The sequence below is a fragment of the Triticum urartu genome, chromosome 4A (assembly GCF_056163025.1).
Source record: "Triticum urartu cultivar PI428250 chromosome 4A, HENAU_Tu73, whole genome shotgun sequence".
Lineage (NCBI taxonomy): Eukaryota > Viridiplantae > Streptophyta > Magnoliopsida > Poales > Poaceae > Triticum > Triticum urartu.
The window spans coordinates 364,336,964-364,354,381 of NC_141876.1; the positions used below are offsets into that span (position 1 = coordinate 364,336,964).

General features: G+C 43.9%; 1 long non-coding RNA gene across 2 annotated transcripts; it reads right to left on the reverse strand.

Moving 5' to 3' along the window:
• Positions 1–284: 284 nt before the first annotated feature.
• On the reverse strand, positions 285–5,113 carry LOC125551717 (uncharacterized). 2 transcript variants are annotated; one of them, XR_007303057.2, is made up of 3 exons: positions 4,792–5,103; positions 3,071–3,772; positions 285–1,865 (listed from the first exon to the last, which is right to left on the reverse strand). It is a non-coding gene; the product is annotated as an uncharacterized LOC125551717 (long non-coding RNA). The 2 variants fall into 2 exon arrangements; XR_007303056.2 differs by having other exon boundaries at positions 1,394–3,772; positions 4,792–5,113.
• Between the last annotated feature and the right edge of the window lie 12,305 nt (positions 5,114–17,418).

Here is a 17,418-nt window from a genome sequence, read left to right on the forward strand (position 1 = left end):
CCATTTTGTACACGAAGTGCATCCAGTTTTTGTCGTGACCCTCTCTAAATTTTTGCACATGCTATGTAGGTGAAATGATGATACCATACCAAATTTCAAACTTTTCAGAGTTCATTTGTAGTGCTTTTCAATTTCAGAGTCATTTAGCTCAAAAAATTCAGTAAATGCATGAAAAATAGCAAATGATGCCATAAAGGGTTGAAAATTGATGACGTGACTTTCAAGGATGCATATTGAATGCACAAAAATAGCAAATGATATAAAAAAGGTACAGGTTTGTCCGAAGCACAAAAGTACACGTTTCAAGTGCCAAAACACATAAGCACCCTAACTATTACAAACATATACAAGTCTGAAAACTTACTAGAGAAGAAAGCGGTGACAGTGAAGCCGATCACATCCCAGAGTGGGATCTTTGGATGTGAAACTTTTTCTTCGCGTGTGTCCCTTTGCGCTGTAACCATGGACAATTTTCATCATTTAACTGGATGCTCGGGTCAATATTCACTCTGAATGGAGCAATCTCATCAAACTTTTTATAATTTTCTGATATGTCTGTCTTGTCATCCACTCCCACGATGTTTCTTTTCCCTGAAAGAACTATGTGACACTTTGGCTCATCGTATGATGTATTCGCTTTCTTATCTTTTCTTTTTCTCGGCTTGATAGATATGTCCTTCACATAGAAAACCCGCACTACATCATTGGCTAGGGCAAATGGTTCGTCTGCGTATGCAAGATTGTTGAGATCCACTGTTGTCATTCCGTACTGCGGGTCTTCCGTTACCCTGCCTCGTGTCATATTGACCCATTTGCATCGAAACAAAGAGACCTTCAACCCACGCCCATAGTCAAGTTCCCATATGTCCTCTATGTAACCATAATATATGTCCTTCTCAATCTTGGTTGCTGCATCAAAGCAGACACCACTGTTTTGGTTGGTGCTCTTCTTATCTTGGGCGATCATGTAAAATGTATTCCCATTTATCTTGTACCCTTTGAAAGTCATTATATTCAAAGATGGTAACTAGGACAACAAGTACATGTCATCTTTGATAGCGGCGTCATGCATGGCAAAAGTCATTATATTCAAAGATGGTAACTAGGACAACAAGTACATGTCATCTTTGATAGCGGCGTCATGCATGGCACATGTCTGCAACCAACCGGCGAAAGTCCCTATTTGTTCACGTGTAATCCAGTGTGTTTGGAGCATAGAAAATTCTTGTGTTCCTCCATATACAGAGCCACCAACGCAGAATTCTGTAGAACTGTGTAATGTGCTTAAGTGAGAGAATACTCGTCCATACATATTACTAGATCATTGATGGCGCACGTTGCTGTGTCTGTCCATTTTTCCATGAGAATGGTAGTAATTTCCACAAATATATGATGGTTATAAAGGCATTTCATCTTTCTATTGTATTTCAAGAAGAACAATATAGCCATTCATTTTATTTTGACAAAACATGGCACAGATTTCTCAATCCAATACTTGATGCATCATAATGGTCTGTGTCCTAACCGGCATCAGGTTGAACATACTAAATCTTCAAAAACAGCAAAGTCAGAAGGAAATCGCTTAATAAACACTATAATTGTTTGGTGCTAGCTATAATAAAACATAAGCACAAAATATAAAAGCAATTTGACTACAAATTAGCATAGGTCCTACTAAAACTTCCCCGAGTCACAACACTACACATTTAAGAAGCTCCACGTACAATTCTCTTCAGCAACAGGCTCCACTACACTACAGGCATCATCCCCATCTTAATCGTGCATTAACGCCAACTCGATAAGAAAAAACCAGAGTACCTCATCTTTATTATATGCATGAAGGTAGCTTCCAAACAAGTTGACACCTACCAAGTTATTGAAGGGTAAGTCTTATTTCTATGTTCCAAGCTTCTAATTAGATGTCTGCAGGGGTGATGTTTTGGCCAGAAACATTATTTACTACATGAAATGTAGTAGATAAAAGGCCATGCTAAAAAAATAAACGTAATAGGAGTGAAATCCTGTAATGAAAATGGGAAATATAACGCAGAAAGTAAAACCAAATTCCAACTTAATCATGGCCTCAAAGCCCTTCTAGTATCAGTGATCTGCACGATTCTACAATTAGGCATATGTCTTTGCCATAGATCGCTTATGATCCCTAAAGAATGTTAAGCAGTATGTTGTTTATCTCCAAAGTCCCAGTAATATGCCAAAAACGAGAGTGAGCTGGGGCTAGGGCTAGGGCTGGACACGAGCCGAGCGAGCTTGATCCGAGCCTGCCTTTGACTCGCCATGAACGAGCTAAGCTCGGCTCGGCTCGGTGGTCGAACGAGCCTGCTTTTGGAGGCTCGGCTCGTCTTGGCTCTGGCTCGGTTCAGACCGAGCGGCTCGTGGGTGCCCTGCTGTAAAAAAAAATTGAGCGAAAGTGCCCTGCCATGGCTCCCCCCACACTGCAAAAGTTTCTCAAGCTACCCCAAAATACTATGTGAGTTAATGAATTTGATGTCTAAATTCTTATGGATGGCCCCTTTGATGCTTTACATGTTTCATTGGCCCCCCATTAATAAAATTTCTAGCTCTGCCCCTTCCGGCAAGAGAAGTTCTCTTAGACGTTAATAGCAAGAGAATTAATAGCATGGACATAAACAGGGTCTCCCTGGCGAGGAATTCTGAATCCTCTAATTGCATGGTTTGGAATAAAAATAACTACTCATATGACAAAATATTCTCCGGTTACACAAGGGATATCCCCAATGCAATATTTCGCACTTTAAAACCAAATGGTTGGTGACCAGAAGTAATTAAAGAGGAATTGGAAAAACTCTGCACTTTGGCAATGTCACCTTATTTCTCATTGATGCTCAAATTTAACAGCAATGGTTGATAATAGGTGTCGCTTATCACGATTCATGAACCATGCATATTCTATCAATTACTATTCCTTGTAGGCCAAAGAATGTTTCTTTTGTTTGAATGATTCTGACAAGTTGATGGCTACGAAAAGAATAGAAAACAAAGCCAATATTAATTTTGTAACTGTAGTTTGTAAAATGCTTCAGGGCCTTACCAAACCAAACAAATTGTATCGGCGGGTGTGAAGCATCAAGCCTAATTTAGCTTGAGAGATCCACTCTTGTTATCACCCTCTTACAATATACAGTGGACAAGCAGATATGGAGCACTTGAACAACTAAAATACAGGAGATAATAAAAAAAACATGAACAACTAATTGTACATAAACAATTGATTCAGATTAATTAAAATGATTTTCCCATTGCAAATTACTGTTCCTGATAAATGAACAAAGAGATCAATAGCATGAGGGTGGTGATCCAGTGCGAAAAAAGTAAATCCAAACTGGTAATCAGTTTCGGGTATCTCTGCCTGAAAGTGTGTTACGTATTACTTCTAGAATGTTTACCTTCCGATGGTTCTTTCTCAAATCAAGGAACTCATAAATATCAGCATGCCAAGGCTCCAAATATATAGCAAATGCACCTAAAAGATAGAACCATTAAGAATATGTAAATTGGGTCCAACGAACTGATGCTACTTACCTTTTCTCTTTCCTCCACCTTGATCAACACAACATGCAGTATCACTAAAACACGCAGGATGGGGGCAATTCCATTAGTTCCTCAAATGTAACTGCCAGTAGCTCAAACATTGTGAATTGACACAGATTTGCTCATGGAAGCGCATTCCGAAAGTATCATAAATTCCCTCAATGATATCGTCTTTCATGCAGACAAGAAAGCAGCTGCTTAACTGCATCACAAATAAATAAATAATAGGAATATTAGTACATAGCTTAACCATTAATACTGAATTCAGTTTGTTTTTTAACAATACTGAATTCAGTTATGGTAGAAGGTGCAGTTCTTGAGGTGATGGGAGTGATCCCTATTTTCATATCATCACAATTTGCAAACCCGTAGTGCATCTACAGGCTACAGCCCTCTAGCAGTCCATGCATTCCAGATAAAAGGTTCAGGTAATAGGAAATATCTTCTATATATACCCTTCAGATAAACTACTGTACATGGTTAGAGAACGCTCACATCCCCTTCCCTGCGTCAGATGCCTGTTTAACCACAAAAATACCCTGCTCTTCGAAACACCTTCAGCGCCATTGTGTGTGTACCCGTACTGCATCGCGTGTTAGCGCCGAGGTGCACCGTGTCTGCCTAATCAACAGTCCGACACCCCGAAAATCAGATGTCACACCTCCATACAGAAGCTAGCGGTGGTGCAACAGAAAGGGAGAGAGGTGCGAGCATAACTGTAGGCGAAGTGGACACAGGCTTGGTTACCGGACGGGTGGTCATCGGCGCCGCGAGGAGTCGCGGCCAGGAGGTCATGACGGCGGCACCTAGGGTTCGCCCTATGACCGCGAGATAGGCCGGGGTCGAGGAACTGCGTCGACCCTGCCCATGGACAGGAGCCGTCTGCGGACGCAGGTTCCAGTGTGCCGCCTTCGGCAAACTCAGGCGTCGTGGTGGACACCGCCGGGGTCAACTCCTGGGTGGGGCTCGGCAGTGGTAGGAGAGGTCGGGATTCGGAGGAGGCGCTGCAAGAGAAGGGCCTTCGCTGCTTGGGCCCAGCGTAGAAAACTGCCCAATTAACCACATGGGTCCAAAATAGCTACTCCCGTAGCTTATCTCGCGTGAGATCCGACATGAAGGTCACATGAAGAAATTATGGGGATGGAGATCAAGATAACCCGGAGGGAATAGGGGATCTCTAGGATCTAGGAAAGGGTAGGGGGAAAGGAAGGAAATGCACACCTCCATTTAATTGCAGCTGGTGAGTGGCGCACATCAATCATCATGAATGCTTCCTGAAACTGAAGATTGATTGCCGGATTTATCATCCACCCAACAGTACATCGCCGCTTCGTCTGTAGATGCATCAACTTCGCCTCCCCATCGACCGGTCTGGTCCTCTCCTTGGAGATGCCGACCGAGGAGAGAGCAGTGGTAGGTATGCGGCGGAAGGGGGGAGATGGGTCGAGCGAGGTTGATACATGGCATGGGCTTCGTGCGGTGGACGGTCCAATTAACCTCAGACCTTCGATTTTTCCACTGGAATAGCGACCCTCGAACGGAGCGGCCGGACATGCGGTTAAGAGCCAATCCACTGGCTGAAATTTTCTAAAAGTGCAGATCGGACGATTGCGGACGTACATAATCTGAAAGGACAGGAAAAGTGCTCGGTTATAATGTTTTTAAATTTGATCCCCTTTCAGTGTGCCTTTTCCATCTAGTCTTTTCTTATGCTGTGATTTAGGAACATCAATCGGTTTAGAGTTAGGAATAAAGTTAATACAAAACTCAATAACCTCCTCATTTTCATGGTCCTTGAAGACGCTTCCTTCTGACCTAGCACGGTTATGAATATATTTTTTTAAGACTCCCATGAATCTCTCAAATAGGAACATATTATGTAGAAGTACAGGACCCAGAATGTTAATCCCTTCGCATAGGTGAACTAGGACGTGCGTCATGATGTTGAAGAAGGATGGCGGGAACACCAACTCGAAACTGACAAGATATTGCACCAAATCATTTTCTAACCTTGGTATGATTTCTGGACCGATTATCTTCTGAGAGATTGCATTGAGGAATGCACATAACTTCACAATGGCTAATCGAACGTTTTTCGGTAGAAGCCCCCTCAATGCAACCGGAAGCAGTTGCGTTATAATTACGTGGCAGTCATGAGACTTTAGGTTATTGATTTTTTCTTTGCCATATTTATTATTCCCTTTATATTCGACGAGAAGCCATATGGTACATTCATACTGAGCAGGCATTCAAAGAAGATTTTCTTCTCTTCTTTGGTAAGAGCGTAGCTGGCATGACCCTGATGTGTCGTCTTTTCCGTGCATACGTTGCTGGTCCTCCCGTGCCTCCGGTGTATCTTTTGTCTTCCCATACACACTCAAGAAGCCAAGTAGAGTCACGCAAAGATTCTTCGTCATGTGCATCACGTCGATTGCAGAGCGGACCTCTAGGTCTTTCCAATAGGGCGGGTACTAAAATATAGATTTCTTCTTCACATGGATGCGCGTCCGTCAGCGTCATTCGAAACAGGTTGTCCGCCAAGACCCTTTCCAAAGATTACCTTCAAATCCTTGACCATATCATGTACATTAACACCAGTACGGTGGCGAGGCTTCGTCCGGTGATCCGCCTCACCTTTGAAATGCTTGCCTTTCTTTCTTACGGAATGCCTGCTCGGAAGAAATCGACGATGTCTCAGGTACACATTCTTCTTACAATTATTCAAATATATACTGTCAGTATCATTCAAACAGTGTGTGCATGCGCGGTATCCTTGTTTGTCTGTCTTGAAAGGTTACCGAGAGCCGGCCAATCATTGATGGTCACGAACAGCAACGCCTTTAAGTCAAATTCTTCCTGTCTGTGCTCATCCCACACACGTACACCTTTTCCATTCCACAATTGTAAGAGTTCTTCAACTAATGGCCTTAGGTACACATCAATGTCATTGCCGGATTGCTTAGAGTCTTGGATGAGCATTAGCATCATAATGAACTTCCGCTTCAGGCACAACCAAGGAGGAATGTTATACATACATAGAGTCACAGGCCAGGTGCTATGGTTGCTGCTCTGCTCCCCAAAAGGATTAATACCATCTGCGCTTAGACCAAACCATACGTTCCTTGCGTCACCTGCAAAATCTGCGCTTAGACCAAACCATACGTTCCTTGCATCACCTGCAAAGTCCTCCCTGTACTTTCTCTCAATTTTTCTCCACTGCGACCCGTCAGCGGGTACTCTCAACTTCCCGTCTTTCTCACGGTCTTATCTGTGCCATCGCATCGCCTTGGCATGCTCTTTCTTTTGAAACAAACGTTTCAACCGTGGTATTATAGGAGCATACCACATCACCTTGGCAGGAATCTTCTTCCTAGGGCGCTCGCCCTCGACATCACCAGGGGCATCGCGGCTGATCTTATATCGCGATGCACCACATACTGGGAACGCGTTCAAATCCGCGTACTCACCGCGGTAGAGGATGCAGTCATTAGGGCATGCATGTATCTTCTGCACCTCTAACCCTAGAGGGCAGACAACCTTCTTTGCTTTGTACGTACTTGAAGGAAATATGCCTTATTATTTATTTCCTCATAATCATGATAAAAGGTTTATTATTCATGCTAGAATTGTATTAACCGGAAACATAATACATGTGTGAATACATAGACAAACAAAGTGTCACTAGTATGCCTCTACTTGACTAGCTCGTTAATCAAAGATGGTTATGTTTCCTAACCATGAACAATGAGTTGTTATTTGATTAACGGGATCACATCATTAAAAAAATGATCTGATTGACCTGACCCATTCCATTAGCTTAGCACCCCATCGTTTAGTATGTTGCTATTGCTTTTTTCATGACTTATACATGTTCCTGTAACTATGAGATTATGCAACTCCCGTTTACCGGAGGAACACTTTGGGTACTACCAAACGTCACAACGTAACTGGGTGATTATAAAGGAGTACTACAGGTGTCTCCAAAGGTACATGTTTGAAAGTGCAACTATCCCTAGATGGTTTTGGTAATTCATAACAACATATAGCTCATTGAGCTAATACTATTCCAAGATGATTATTTCAGGAAAGCTCAATGATTGGCATGGCATGGATGTGAAAGTGGAACCCTCAAAATGCTAAGAACAAAGGATTGGCTCAAGCTCAAAAGCTCAAGACTCTTCATTTTATATTTTAGTGATCCAAGATCACATTGAGTCTTTAGGAAAAGCCAATACTATTAAGGAGGGATGAGGTGTTGCTTAATGAGCCTCTTGCTTCATGTGCTTAGTGATATGCTCCAAAACCCTCAACTACTTTCCCATATCCATATATGATCTAAACCCTAAGCCAAACTCGGTCCTACCGATTCTTCCTATCCGGCGCCACCGAGTTTCACTTGTCATTAGCCACTGTCAAACCCTAGCAATTCGGTCCTACCGATAGGGATCTCGGTCTCACCGAGATGGGGTTGCAAACTCTCTGTTTCCCTTTCGTAACTTTTCGGTCCCACCGAAAGAGCGAATCGGTCCCACCGAGATTGCAATGTAAACTCAGTGTTTCCCCTTTGTAACTTTTCGGTCTCACCGAGTTCCACTCGGTCTCACCGAAAGAGCAAATCGGTCCCACCGAGTTTGCCTGACCAACTCTCTGGTTAGCTAATTACCAAATTCGGTCTCACCGAGTTTGTGTAATCGGTCTCACCGAGATTACGTTATGCCCAAACCCTAACCATATCGGTCCTACCGAGTTGCATGTCAGTCCCACCGAAAATCACTAACGGTCACTAGGTTTACATTTTCGGTCCGACCGAGTTTATTGATTCGGTCCCACCGAGATTGGAAAACTGTGTAACGGTTGGATTTTGTGTGGAGGCTATATATACCCCTCCACCTTCTTCTCATTCGATGAGAGAGCCATCAGAACACACACATCATTCCAACTCATATGTTCTGAGAGAGAACCACCTACTCATGTGTTGAGACCAAGACATTCCATTCCTACCATATGAATCTTGATCTCTAGCCTTCCCAAGTTGCTTTCCACTCAAATCTTCTTTCCACCAAATCCAAATCCTATGAGAGAGAGTTGAGTGTTGGGGAGACTATCATTTGAAGCACAAGAGCAAGGAGTTCATTACCTACACACCATTTGTTACTTCTTGGAGAGTGGTGTCTCCTAGATTGGCTAGGTGTCACTTGGGAGCCTCCGACAAGATTGTGGAGTTGAACCAAGGAGTTTGTAAGGGCAAGGAGATCGCCTACTTCGTGAAGATCTACCGCTAGTGAGGCAAGTCCTGTGTGGGCGATGGCCATGGTGGGATAGACAAGGTTGCTTCTTCGTGGACCCTTTGTGGGTGGTTGCTTCTTCGTGGACCCTTCGTGGGTGGAGCCCTGTGTGGACTTGCGCAACCATTACCCTTGGGTGGAGCCCTGTGTGGACTCGTGCAACCGTTACCCTTCGTGGGTTGAAGTCTCCATCAACGTGGATGTAGGATAGCACCACCTATCCGAACCACGGGAAAAACATCCGTGTCTCCAATAGCGTTTTAATTCTCCAAACCCTTCCCTTTACATTCTTCAAGTTGCATGCTTTATTTTCCGTTGCCTATATACTCTTTGCATGCTTGCTTGAATTATGTGATGATTGCTTGACTTGTCCCAAAATAGCTAAAATCTGCCAAGAACTAAAATTGGGAAAAGGTTAAGTTTTTATTTGGTCAAGTAGTCTAATCACCCCCCCTCTAGACATACTTTCGATCCTACAAGTGGTATCAGAGCTTTGGTCTCCATTTGCTTGATCTAAATAGCTTTTGGTGGTCATAGCCTTGGTTTCACAACCTAGGAGAGTATGGCGTCTAGCGAGGGAAATTATCACCGTAGAGGTCCTTACTTTGATGGTACTAATTTTGCTAGTTGAAAGCATAAAATGAAAATGCATATTCTTGGACATAACCCCGCCGTTTGGGCTATTGTGTGTGTTGGTTTGCAAGGTGACTTCTTTGATGGGAGAGAACCGAACCGTGAAGCTACCGCGGATGAGTTGAAGATGTTGCAATACAATGCTCAAGCTTGTGATATTCTCTTCAACGGATTATGCCCTGAAGAATTCAACAAAATCAGCTGCCTTGAGAATGCAAAGAAAATTTGGGACACTTTGATTGATATGCACGAAGGTACCGACTCCGTCAAGGAATCCAAGTTGGATGTGCTTCAAAGCCAACTTGACAAGTTCAAGATGAAGGATGGTGAAGGTGTCGCCGAAATGTACTCTAGGCTTGCTCTCATCACAAATGAGATTGCCGGCTTAGGAAGTGAAGAGATGACCAATAGATTCATCATCAAAAAGATTCTAAGAGCCTTGGATGGAAAATATGATACCGTGTGCACATTGATCCAAATGATGCCCAATTACAAAGATCTCAAGCCAACGGAGGTGATTGGAAGAATTGTTGCTCATGAGATGTCACTTAAGGATAAAGAGGAACTTCACAACAAATCAAGTGGTGCCTATAAAGCCTCATGTGAAGCCCCTACATCATCAAGTGAGAAACAAGACTTCAATGAAGAATTGAGCTTAATGGTGAAGAACTTCAACAAGTTATACAAGAGTAGAAGCAAAGATAGAAGCTCCAAGTCAAGGTCCTACAATGACAAAAGATCTTCTAGTCGAGAGCGAAACTGCTACAATTGTGGAAGACCCGGACACTATTCCAATGAGTGTACGGCTTCCTACAAGAGAAGAGAAGATTCTCCAAAAAGAAGAAGCAAAGGATCACCACCAAGAGAGAGAAGGAGTAGAGATGATCGTTATGAACGAAGATACTCATGGAGAAGCAAGGATTCGGAAAGGAAGGAAAAATCATCAAGGAGCTACACAAGACGAAGACATCAAGCTCATGTTGGTGAATGGGTATCCGGCTCCGACTCCGACAGCCACTCCGAGAGAAGTTATTACTCCGACTCCGAAGATACTCAAGATGAAGGTGTTGCCGGTCTAGCACTTGTGTCAACCAACTCCTACGACATATTTGACTCACCAAATGAAGGAATCGGAAGATGCTTCATGGCCAAAGGTCCTAAGGTAACACACCCCGAGTATGTTGATTTTAATAGTGATGAAGATGACTTGTTAGGTGATGATTTGCTTGGTGACAACTCTAGTGATGAATACTATGATGAAATGTCAATTAAACATGCTAATCAAGATAAAACGAATGACAATGATAAGGAGAAGATTGAGGCCCTAACTAAAGAACTAAACACTCTTAAGTTAGCTCATGAAACCATCTTCGAAGATCATCGAGAACTTTTAAGAGCTCATGAAAAATTACGCTTTGAAAATCTCAATCTTGAGCAAGAGCATGAGTTCTTAAAGGCAATCAATGATCGCAAGAAAAGTTCTTCTTACATTGCCAAGCGTTTACTCTTATCTACTTACATGCCTCAAGTCAAGTCTAGTAACAAGAAAGATTCTTCCTCTAGCAGTAACAATGATCATGTTAAATCCAATATTGTTGCTTCTAGTAGTTCTCTTGATTCCACTAATGATTCTCTTAGCCAAGTTACACTTGAGCAAGAAAATAGCTTATTAAAGGGAATCATAGAGAAAGGAGTGTACAAAAGCCTTGCCGGGAGTAAGCAATTTGAGGAAATTGTGCGCAAGCAAGGAATGCACCGGAAGAATCAAGGTGTTGGTTTTGAACGAAAGTTCAATGCCAATGGAGTTGAGTGGGAAGAAGATCAATACCCCAAGACAAAGTTTGTCCCTCAACAAGAGAAGTATGCTTCTTTCAAGGGGACACAAGCTCAAGATGATCTTCCACCACAAGACTACAAGCAAAAAGGGAAGGACAAGCTTCAAGAGGAAATTGATGCATTTGAAGAAGCTCCAAAGACCTTAGTCTAGTAGATTCCCAAGACTACTTCAAGCTCCACTTCATCAAGTACGACTACAACTCCAAGGATTCCCATCAAGATGATGTGGATCAAAAAAAGAAGAACTAGAGAGTTCTTGAGGGTGACTCCGCCAACATACTTCACTCTTATCATTTTGGCAAGAACAAGTGCAATCAACTTCCACATCTTGCACTAGTTCAAGGAGTCACAAACCCTCTTGTTGGTAAGATAAGGGACAAGGTAACCTAAAAGTTTTCATGGACATCATATTTTGTGTGCATCACTCTATGTCTATGGATATCCTTGCTTGTTCCTTGTGGGACTAACCCATGTAGGTATTGAAAGTGCAATTCACTCAAATGGATAGCTCCAAGAGATCTACATCAACATTGAGCATCCACATCTTCGATATCTACATGAAGTCATCATCGACAAAACCCAAGGTTAGTTCATCCCTCTTAGGGGGGATATCACATCTAGGGGGAGCTTTACTCTAAGACTTGAGCTAAAGCAACTCTAAAGATGTGAACAAAACAATGCTTTATGTAAAAGTGGTAACCCCACTTGAGCTTAAACGATGAGTATGACCTATGATCAAGTGTTCTCACTTGACTCCTAAGTCAATATACTCATATATAGATGACCTAGTCATCGCAAATTGCTTGATAGATGCTAGAATTGGTTGTGCATGCCTTGCCACATATTTCATTTGCCATCTTATTGTGTGAGCATGCTGGGTGCATATTTTACTCATTCGAGGACATCCACTTGTTGTTTTGATTGTTTGGTTTTATCTTCTTTTGCCAAGTGGATGGACAAGAATGCCTAAGAACCTCCTCTAGCTATCTATGCTTTTCTCGTCTCAAACTCTATTCATGCTGCATCACAAAATTTGATCAAGTCAGATTCGAACCACTCTGTGTGAGGAGCGCTCGGAGTCCCCGATTCGTCATAGACTTAAACTTCCAAAACCTCTTTATGATTCTCGGTCTGACCGATACTCCACTTTCGGTCCTACCGAGATCATTAAGTTGATCTAGGTTTTCGATCTCGGTGCAACCGATTTGAACCTTTCGGTCACACCGAGTTTCAGTAACTGCACGAAGTTATGAATCTCGGTGCCACCGAGTCGTTCCACTCGGTCACACCGACAGGGTCGGGCTATATATAGTCACGGGCAAAATTTGGAAATTTCTCCGAACCCCTTCGCCCGCGCGATAGCCTGCTCTGCCCTCGAGGTCTCCGGATCGTCTTCTCGCCGCCAGCAGCCTCCAGTCGCTGGTCTCCGTCGCCGTCAACAGGAATTCTGCCCCGCCGTTGCGCCGTAGCAAGTCCCCGCCGAACTAGGGTATGGACTTGATCTTTGTGCTATTCCTCAATCTGATTCCTAGCACATTGTGATCATATTGATTCTTGCCACGATTGATAAACTTCTATCCAGTCAAAACGCCCGTAGATTAGGTTTGATTCGAAAATTCTAGGTTTAGGTTTCCGCCGAAACCATCTCGGACCCACCGAGTTGAAAAACTCGGTCCCACTGATTTGGCTCTTGCCATTGCACAAGTGAGACTCGGTCTGACCGAGAATTACTTATCGGTGTGACCGATTTTTGAACTCAGTGAAACCCTAGCAGTCTCGGTGCCACCGAACTATGACTCGGTCCTACGGAGTTCACTAGTTTAGGTTCCAAAACTGCTTCGGTATCACCGAGTTTGAAAATTGGTAGATCCGAGATGATTTCAGTGGGAAACTAAAACTAAGTTTTTGGATCATTCTTTTGCAAAAATCTCTGCATTTTGTGATGCTCATCCACTCTATCTCTTCTATAATCTATTCACAGGGTCAGCAGTCAGTTTGCAGCATGTCTGATCAAAGTGATAGCCAAAATATGTCAGAGCAGCAAGTGGTGATGAGTGAGGGCACTAGTCCCTCCAGTTCATCTGATGAAGGCAGCAGGAGCACTCCTAGCAATTTGCTAAAGGCTGCCACGAGACAAAGGAAGAAGAGGACTTCAGATTCCGAGGATAAGGACTATGTGGCAGAGGAAGAGGCCACTTCCAAGAGAATTGAGCCAGCTCAAGGCACTAAGCCAGGTCTGAAAATCAAAAGGCCAGCAGGCAGGCAGCCCATGTCAAAGGCAAGAGCCTCAATTGAGAAGCCCACTCCCCAAGAGCCAGTTGCAGCTGAGGGCAAGAAAAGGAAGGAGAGGGTGAAGAAGACTGTGGCTAGAGTGCTTGGAAAAGCTTCCATCATGGAAGAGGAAGAGGAAGAAGAGGTAGCTGCACCAGCTCCCAAGGCACCCAAACTGATGGGTGATGCCATAAGGTCAGGGGCTACTGCATCTAAGCCCAAAGCTGCCTCCAAGCCAAAACCAAAGAGGAATACAAGGAGCATTCCTGCAGCTGAGAAGAACAAGGCCCCAGTGCCTGAGACTGTTGCTGAAGAAGAGGAAGAGAATGTCTTGAGAAAGCTAAAGCCCAAGATCCCAGACCACAACGATGCTCATCCTGTGGCTGAGGATATGAAGCTCAGAAGAGATTCAGGGCTGAGGAAGTGGAGAGAAGAAGACCCATATGCTTCAAGGAGAAGGACAGCAGTGGACTACAGGTTTCACACCAAGGAGCAGCAGGATTTCTATGAGACTGTTTTGCTAGATAAGAAGCCAATTGTCTGTGACATGAGATGGGTTGACTGGACCTACATGAAGGAGAAGGAGGAACACTACCCAGGAGTATATGACAACTTTCATGCTTGTGGAGTAGCTGACTTTGTTGGGCAGAAGCTCACAAAGTGGAACGAGGAGCTTATCATGCAGTTCTACTCCACGGCACACTTTTATCCAGATGGGAGGATCACATGGATGTCTGAGGGTACAAGGTACCAATCTACAGTGGCTGAGTGGGCACAGATCATAAATGCCCCAGAGGAGCAAGATGATGACTTGGATATCTATGCCAAGAAGAAGATGGATCATAACTCCATGTCCAATATGTACAAGGAAATTCCCAATGAAGCTCTTGACACCTTCAAATTTGGGTCTGTGCATTACCTTCTGTCAGGACTGCCTACGATCAATTGGATACTAAGGCACACCTTACTGCCCAAGTCTGGAGATCACAAGATGATCAGAGGCCATGCTATCAACTTGCTACATGTGTTTGATGTGCCTCAGAAGTTCAAGGTGATGAGCCTCATAGTGGAAACAATCAAGAGGACTGCAGCAGATCAGAAGAGGAGCTGCGGATATGCCCCTCAAATTCAGGAGCTCATCAACTCCAAGATGGGCACGGGCATATATCTATTGGACAAGGAACACCTGCCCACCCGTCCAGATTTCGAGGACAATCAAGTTGTCATGATTGAGAACGAGCCATCATCTGCCCAAGCATACGCGAAGAAGGAGAAGGCGAGGAAGGAGAAAGCTGCCAAGATGCCTACTCAAGAGGAGGCATCTGAGTTTTCTTGAAGACTAAACAAGAGCAGCTTGGTTACTTGATTGCATCCATGTTGAGGATTGAGCAAAGTCTGGCCACCCTCACTCAGAATCAGCAGAGCCTAGCGAGAATCATGGAACAGAAGTTCTATGACTTGGATGTCAAGGTAACGGAAGTTCAGTCTGCAGTGGAGCAGCTCCAGGAGGACATGCAGGAGAGGAGAGGCAGGACTACCACTCATACCTTTGCCAGAGTGCCACGAGGCCCGAGGTCATCTGCCGTGCCAGTTGCTGACACCAGAGCCACCACTTCAGCACCAGCTACAGCCTCAGTTCCACCAGCTCCAGCATCTACTTCAGCTCCAACTCCAGCGACTACTTCAGCATCTACCGAAGCCTTCGTCCTTGGAGTGATCCGGACTCCACCACCACCTGAAGATCAAGCCTGAGCGCCGATTTAGCACTATGCATCTTCTAGGAACTTTTTGGTAACTTGTTGCCAAAGGGGGAGAAGATGTATAGATCATAGGCTTTGAGAGAGAGAGAGTGTTGCTTTTCTCTCTTGCTTTATTTGGTGGTTTTTCGAACTTGTTTGCTTTTGAGTGCTTGAGATACTACGTCATTATTTGTGAGACATTGATGATCATGTGTTTGATCATAAGCTACACTTAATGCTTGCTTGATACTATTATCCTATCTATCTTGTGTGATCATTCACTTTTCTTGGTGATGAGTGCATGTATTTCATTCTTATCATTTTGAGCGCTCCACCAAGATGTATGTGACATGGAAGAGTAACCCATGACTCTAACTCTTTGTGCATTTGCAGTCCAAAGCAAATTTTAAATATGCACAAATTTAGGGGGAGCTTTTACTTATCACATACTTCTCAAAGCGACGATATATTTCTTGCTTATTATCATTTGTCGAAGCTTTGATCTATATGTTGTCATCAATTACCAAAAAGGGGGAGATTGAAAGTGCAACTATCCCTAGGTGGTTTTGGTAATTCATAACAACATATAGCTCATTGAGCTAATACTATTCCAAGATGATTATTTCAGGAAAGCTCAATGATTGGCATGGCATGGATGTGAAAGTGGAACCCTCAAAATGCTAAGGACAAAGGATTTGCTCAAGCTCAAAAGCTCAAGACTCTTCATTTTATATTTTAGTGATCCAAGATCACATTGAGTCTTTAGGAAAAGCCAATACTATTAAGGAGGGATGAGGTGTTGCTTAATGAGCCTCTTGCTTCATGTGCTTAGTGATATGCTCCAAAACCCTCAACTACTTTCCCATATCCACATATGACCTAAACCCTAAGCCAAACTCGGTCCTACCGATTCTTCCTATCCGGCGCCACCGAGTTTCACTTGTCATTAGCCACTGCCAAACCCTAGCAATTCGGTCCTACCGATAGGGATCTCGGTCTCACCGAGATGGGGTTGCAAACTCTCTGTTTCCCTTTCGTAACTTTTCGGTCCCACCGAAAGAGCGAATCGGTCCCACCGAGATTGCAATGTAAACTCAGTGTTTCCCCTTTGTAACTTTTCGGTCTCACCGAGTTCCACTCGGTCTCACCGAAAGAGCAAATCGGTCCCACCGAGTTTGCCTGACCAACTCTCTGGTTAGCTAATTACCAAATTCGGTCTCACCGAGTTTGTGTAATCGGTCTCACCGAGATTACGTTATGCCCAAACCCTAACCATATCGGTCCTACCGAGTTGCATGTCAGTCCCACCGAAAATCACTAACGGTCATTAGGTTTACATTTTCGGTTCGACCGAGTTTATTGATTCGGTCCCACCGAGATTGGAAAACTGTGTAACGGTTGGATTTTGTGTGGAGGCTATATATACCCCTCCACCTTCTTCTCATTCGATGAGAGAGCCATCAGAACACACACATCATTCCAACTCATATGTTCTGAGAGAGAACCACCTACTCATGTGTTGAGACCAAGACATTCCATTCCTACCATATGAATCTTGATCTCTAGCCTTCCCAAGTTGCTTTCCACTCAAATCTTCTTTCCACCAAATCCAAATCCTATGAGAGAGAGTTGAGTGTTGGGGAGACTATCATTTGAAGCACAAGAGCAAGGAGTTCATTACCTACACACCATTTGTTACTTCTTGGAGAGTGGTGTCTCCTAGATTGGCTAGGTGTCACTTGGGAGCCTCCGACAAGATTGTGGAGTTGAACCAAGGAGTTTGTAAGGGCAAGGAGATCGCCTACTTCGTGAAGATCTACCGCTAGTGAGGCAAGTCCTGTGTGGGCGATGGCCATGGTGGGATAGACAAGGTTGCTTCTTCGTGGAACCTTTGTGGGTGGTTGCTTCTTTGTGGACCCTTCGTGGGTGGAGCCCTGTGTGGACTCGCGCAACCGTTACCCTTGGATGGAGCCCTGTGTGGACTCATGCAACCGTTACCCTTCGTGGGTTGAAGTCTCCATCAACGTGGATGTAGGATAGCACCACCTATCCGAACCACGGGAAAAACATCCGTGTCTCCAATA